General features: G+C 33.3%; 1 pseudogene; it reads left to right on the forward strand.

The window, feature by feature from the left end:
• The first annotated feature begins 478 nt into the window (after positions 1 to 478).
• Positions 479 to 2,098, forward strand: LOC149195069 (protein EXORDIUM-like 3 pseudogene; annotated as a pseudogene).
• The last annotated feature ends 4,623 nt before the right edge of the window (positions 2,099 to 6,721 follow it).

Here is a 6,721-nt window from a genome sequence, read left to right on the forward strand (position 1 = left end):
TTAATTCCCAATTAAAAAAATGTAAATGTTTGGGTATTTAAAACTATTTTTACTTTTATAATGTTTTAACATATAATTTTTTAAAATTTGTAGATATTTAACCTTTTTTACTTTAAAAACTTTAACCTAAAACTTCGAGGCACCGTATTAAAATGAAACTAAGATAATGTTATATATTAAATTAAACCAAAACGAAATTCAAACCACAACAATATAAAACCCTAAAACGAAATTCAAACCCTAACAAAACCCTAAAGCATACATTTAGGGACGGATCCGCAAGTAATTTCGAGTCGGACTTGTGATTTGTAAAATATATGGAAAATATCCTCCTAATTATTAACAGGTTAAATCGTCCGTAGGAATCCACCTGGCCACCACTAAAATATACTCAAAACACTGTGTGGCGCGCTGTTGAGCAAAGTCTACTTGCCGTCAGACATACTGACACACAAATATATATAAATCCACTGCCCTCTCCTTCTGATATGCAGACACTGCTTTCTGTGCTCAGCAATCTAGCTGTCTGCCAGACTTTTTTTGAAGTCTGCAAATTAATATTCCTGCTGTTGTGTGTGGTTCTCAACTAGTTTTCAGCAGTCCAGTGCTGAGAAAATAGTTATTGTATTGTTTTTTTATAATGGAGAAAGTTGGGGTTTCTGCTGCTTCATTCCATGTGGGTTCTATATTTTTAATCTGTATTCTGGCTTTTACAGCTGTTGAAGCCTGGAGGCCATGGCCTTCCAACTTCAACACAACAAAAGCGGCAGATGTATCCGTGGGAAATGAATTTGGGAGCTCAAAGAGATATGAAGGCTCTTCAGAATTTGTTCATATGAGATACCACAATGGTCCTGTGCTCACAGAGAATATCACCATTCACACAATCTGGTATGGCAACTGGTCTTCCATTGACAAGAGGATCATAAAGGCTTTCCTTTATGCCCTCTCAGACAGCAATAGAAGCATCAGGAGCAGCAACAGCCCCTCTGTTGCAGAATGGTGGAGGACTGTACAGCTTTACACTGACCAGACTGGGTCCAACATCAGTCAGAATATTGTGGTGGGATCTGAAGTGAATGATCACTATTACTCTCATGGCAAATCCCTCACTCGCCTCTCAATCCAGGCCGTGATTAAGAGTGCAGTAACAGCCCTTCGTCATCCCTTGCCCATTGATCCCAAGACTGGTCTCTATCTCTTGCTCACTTCCAGTGATGTAGCAGTCCAGGATTTTTGTAGGGCAGTTTGTGGGTTTCATTATTTTACCTTCCCTTCCATTGTAGGGTATACCCTTCCCTATGCCTGGGTAGGGCACTCTGGAACACAGTGTCCAGATGTCTGTGCATACCCTTTCTCAATCCCTTCATACATGACTGGTATGCAACCCTTCAAGTCCCCTAATAATAACGTTGGTGTGGACGGCATGATCAGTGTTATTGCCCATGAACTCGCAGAGCTTGCATCCAATCCTCTTGTAAATGCATGGTATGCTGGGCAAGATCCTTCTGCTCCAACTGAAATTGCTGATCTCTGTGAAGGGATATATGGGAGTGGTGGAGGAGGATCCTACACTGGACAAGTTCTTCAGGACAAGGCAGGTGCCAGCTACAACCTGAATGGCTTGAGGAGGAGATTTCTTGTACAGTGGATATGGAGCCCAGTGTTGTCTGCTTGCTTTGGTCCCAATGCTTTGGACAAGTGAATGATATCAAGTATATTATTATTATTAGATATTATAATCAGAAAAGCTGTTTATAGTTATAATTAGGGGATGGGTTTATACTAAGCTAGCTATTTTGCTTGGTTGCTCAGTCTCTGTATGGAGCTGGACCTGTGTTTTCTAGATGGGCAGAATGTGAGTATGAATGTGATGATCGGTTATGTCATTCTGGTGATGAGGTGAATAGAAGAGTGATGTTTGTGTGCAGGAGATTGCTGATGGTCGTTATGGGTATGTACATTACGGCTGCTTAGAATATTGATGTTCAGATGAATAGAGATTCCTCTATTTCCTGTGAATCAATGTGGATTATCACTTATCATGTAGATCTTTTCTTCCTATTTGGTTTTTGTTAAGCAGATTGATGTTCAGATAGATAGTCTCCTCTGTTACCTGTGAATCAATGTGGATTATTACCGGTGAATTACTACTGTATGTGGATTATCATTTATCATGCAATTTTTTCTTCTGGCCTTCAGTTTGTTTTATTGGAATTGCAATAGCTGTGAATTAATGTATGTGGATTATCATTTATCATGTAGATTTTCTTCTTCTTCTGATCTTCTTCAGTTTGTTTTATTGCAAAGTTTGTTTTATTGGAATTGCGAGCCTGGCTTTCTGTGAGTAACAACCATAACTCATAACTCACAGCCATGTGAATATATATGATATCATTCCTCTTCAGGTCTTTTAATGGATTGGAACTGAAAGCCTGGTTTTCTGTGAGCGACAACCATAACTCATAACTCATAACCATGTGAATATATAATATTATAAAGTAATCAACCCTAATTTTGAAAACCATAATTATCAACCATTTGTAATACATTGTGAAAGTAACATGTAATAGGATATAAACCGCGTTACCTGTACTACAAAACCCATTCACACTTACACTGGTCAGCATCACCCATACACCGAGTAAAAGTTTAAATTTGCTGGCTACCATTTATTCAAAGTGCAGTTTACCATTATGGTGGTGGGGTGAACCCATTCACACTTACACTGGTCAGCATCACCCATACACCGAGTAAAAGTTTAAATTTGCTGGCTACCATTTATTCAAAGTGCAGTTTACCATTATGGTGGTGGGGTGAGATTTATTGTTTTCATCCATAGTGTTAAATAGCAATAATGATTTAATCTTTAATGCTAATTTTTAAAAATTAAAAAACTAAGAAATATGGACACCTAAAAAGTATAAGTACAGAAGTCAGGCTTTTCAGAATGTGGGTGCAATGTGTCCACCGAAGTATCCGAATAATGACAAATTCAGTAATTCTGGTGTGAAGATTTTACTATGCTATGATAGTGCAGAACTTACTTTCCTCAAGGCGCAGACTATCGGATTTTACTATGCTATGATAGGGCAGAACTTACTTTCCTCAAGGTGCAGACTTTCCACCGACTATAATGAAATGTATTAATGTGATATAAAGTTTTCATCGTGTTATGATAAAATAATTGATTTTTATATAAAAATTTCATTGTGTTATGATAAAATAATTGATTTTTGTATATTACTGTGGTATAAAGTGTAAGTATTCATTATGTTATGACAAAAGTATTCATTTGCTTTTATAAAGCTTTTACTTCTCTTTTGATAGAATGTATTATTATTATTATTTTAAGTGAGATTTGATATTTATTATTATCATTCCATCAAAAACTATATTAAATTTTATTTTTCTTAAATTCTCTGATTGTATATGTATATTTTTAAAAATTATTATTTTTTAAATAAAATTGAATAATATTTATAAAAAAATATCTTAAAAATTAAAAAGTGCTATTTCGAAAAATTTGAATAGTATTTGGTATGAATGAAAATTGTTATTAAGTTGTACAATATAATAATGCAAAAAAATATTATTTTTTAATAAAACCTAATTATAAATAAAAAATAGAAAATTCTACATTACTAACCATTTTAAGAAGTTTGCATTGGTATAGTTTTAAAAAACAAATTTAATATCAAAAGTGTTTTACTTTATATAAAAAATATTAATGAAGCACATATTTTATTAATGAAATATATGCTTTTTGTATACTTCATTTTCACACATTATTATGGTAAGATTTTCAAGCAGCAAATTGAGAAGCCTTACTAAGATTACAGAGCATACATTTTAACCCTAAACATTCAACTTTGGATTTTAATTTTTTTGGATTACACAACGTGTTTTAACCCTAAACATTCAACTTTGGATTTTGATTTTTTTGGATTACACAACGTGTTTTAACCCTAAACATTCAACTTTGGATTTTGATTTTTTTTGGATTACACGTGTTCATAATCACTGCATTTTGAAAAGTGCATTGATGTTTATTTCATGAACTTTTGTTTTAATTAAAATTACAAAAATTATTTTGATGTTTATGATGTCTTCATTTATGTGCAAAAAATTTTAATATTTTGAATTTAATTGTAATACATATTCCCAGTCTTCCAAAATTGCATGTTATGAATTTATTTGGCATCATATACCAAGACAAGTGTAATGAGCTAAAGTCCATACTTAGCCAAGGTAAATTTCACATTTTTTCGTAGGAAATGAGTGATTTCAAATGGATTTTCATAGATCATATAAGGTTGAACACATGTTTATTATATAAAAGCTATAGCTATTTATTAGTGTCAAAATTTTTTTTTATGAGGAAAGATGAATTATGGATTGGAAAAGCCAAAAGGATGTGGATAACTCCATGGCTTATATGCACATAACATGCATTGCAAACAACACAACCCTTTATTCTCTCCTCAATAATTTATAAGTAACATAAGATGACCAAAGCTAGGGGAAGAGAGTTCATGACCACCTTCCTTTTGTTGAAGATTTGTAGTCATAATTCTTGGTTGTGATTTTACCATTGTTGAGAGTTGGGAAATTCATAGTATGATCCAAGCTTAGGTGAGTTTCCATTCAACCATTTAATTGACTATCTCACCATGATACAGTTTTCAGATGATGCTCCTTGACAGAGATAGACTTGTGGCTGAGGAGGAGGATTTTGGATCTTGGCGCTGAGAGGACTACAATGAATCTCAAGGCACCATTTTTGTTGTAACTTTAAATCAATATAGATCTATATTCTTTCCCTTACCCCCCAGCTTCCCCAACCCTCCACCAAAAACTCTCTTCCCCAACCCTCCACCAAAAACTCCTTGATTTATTGATCTTTTAGCACACTTAATGAGATTTTATGTTATTCTATTTTACTTGGGAAACTAGATTAAGATTTTTTATGCAAGTTATTTTATTTATTTAATGAGGAATGAAGAAGGTGTATTTTGTTGGTTGATTGTGCAAGTTATTTAGTGAAGCATTAGAGCTAGAGTGAGATTAAGAAGAACTAATTGGTACATTGGAGAACTATCCAAAATCATGATTTTCTGTCTTTCCTTCTCATTATTTTTAATATGTCATTGTGAAGAGAGTAGGATATATTATATATTTCTTTATTTGCCTTTCACCCTCACCCACTCAATGAGGGTTGGTTGCTTAACACTTAAGTAGTTTTCCTTATAACAAAATTGGTGACTCTACTAGGGAAAGAACTTAGATTTTTTTCTTAAATCTTAGGGGTATTTCCTTCTTTACATTTTATCTGAATTAGATCATTATATTATTTTTTATCTATCTCAACGCTTTCAAAGAGGAAAATTTGGAGGAATCAACTTGCAGGTTCATTTTTAATGGTGGGTCCCTCTTTAGAGAATTGGTGTCTAAAACCTTAGAGATCCATTTTGAGGCATTAAAGAAAGTTTTTTGGGTTTAAAAAACTCTCGCTTACACTAGAAAATTTGGCACTATTCTAGACTTAGATGCCTTCCCAATAGTTCAAGAATCACATCAATCAAAGTTTCTATGCAAATGGTATGCCTCCTATAAGTTGTCCTCTTGTGTTAACCAACATGGTATGAATGGATGGCACATTAGCCCTTGTTACTCATGCATAGGGAGCTATTCATGTGTGGACATTGAAGATGAATCTAGAAGGTTCAAACTCATAACTTTAGTTGAGGGTTGAGGGAATAGAACCTTACTCTTGTCATACTATGTTAATTATTCGTCGAGTAGGAGTAAGGATTCCATTCTATGTTAAAGTATTCGTTCCATAGTTGAGCAATGTAATTAGGAATGGAAGTTAGAGAGAAAAATAAATGAGGTAAGATCCCTTATTAGCCTTAAAGGCCACAAGTTTTAGGTAACTCCATAGAGAGTACACATTTATTTGTACATAAACATTTTCCATACTAGAGAAAAGAGAGTAGAGAAACCTCACCTCATAGTTGGGTTTTCTCTTGTAATGATTTTTCAAGACAAATTTTGTGCCATTATGGATGGTGTGTTTAACTCGTCTATTCTATGTTTCTTGCATTTTAGCTAATTTATTTTTAAGCATAAAAATAATAAATAAAGAATCTAAGATCTAAAGTGAATTAATATTCACATTAAAAAATTTTGTCATTTTAGCAAATGTTGTTGTGACAAACTATTCCAATGGAATATCAATAGAAATTTGTAGATCATCGTATTAGGAAGTTATTTTAAACCTCAAAATGTGTGAAATTTAATCTTAGATGTATGTCAACTTACTTGATTGATGTCTAGGGTGGTCGTGTTTTATTTTTTGGTTGTTTATCCCTATGCTCATTATTATTCTTAGAGCAATTTATGGTTGGCAGTGCCTTTTCCTTTTCAAAGAAATGGCCATAGACCATAGTCGCTTTTTGTTTAATAGAAACTTGCATCCATCACTATTTTGCTACTTGTTGCACAAATAGGTGTCATTATATCATATAGGTGATTATTTTAGAGTTTTCTCAACTTATGCCTATTTGATTGAGTTTGCATTTCTTATAACAACTAAGTTTCTATTTTTAACTCGCTTGTGCATCTTAATGTTTTTCATTTTACTTCATTTGAAAAGAAAATGGGTTAAAAATAAACACATTGCATTTTTAATACCATTTTAGGAATCTTTTATTTTTAG

Source organism: Pinus tabuliformis, chromosome 2_2 (genome assembly GCF_031772625.1).
Source record: "Pinus tabuliformis cultivar Carrire ecotype Pingquan chromosome 2_2, CPIR1, whole genome shotgun sequence".
Classification (NCBI taxonomy): Eukaryota; Viridiplantae; Streptophyta; class Pinopsida; order Pinales; family Pinaceae; genus Pinus; species Pinus tabuliformis.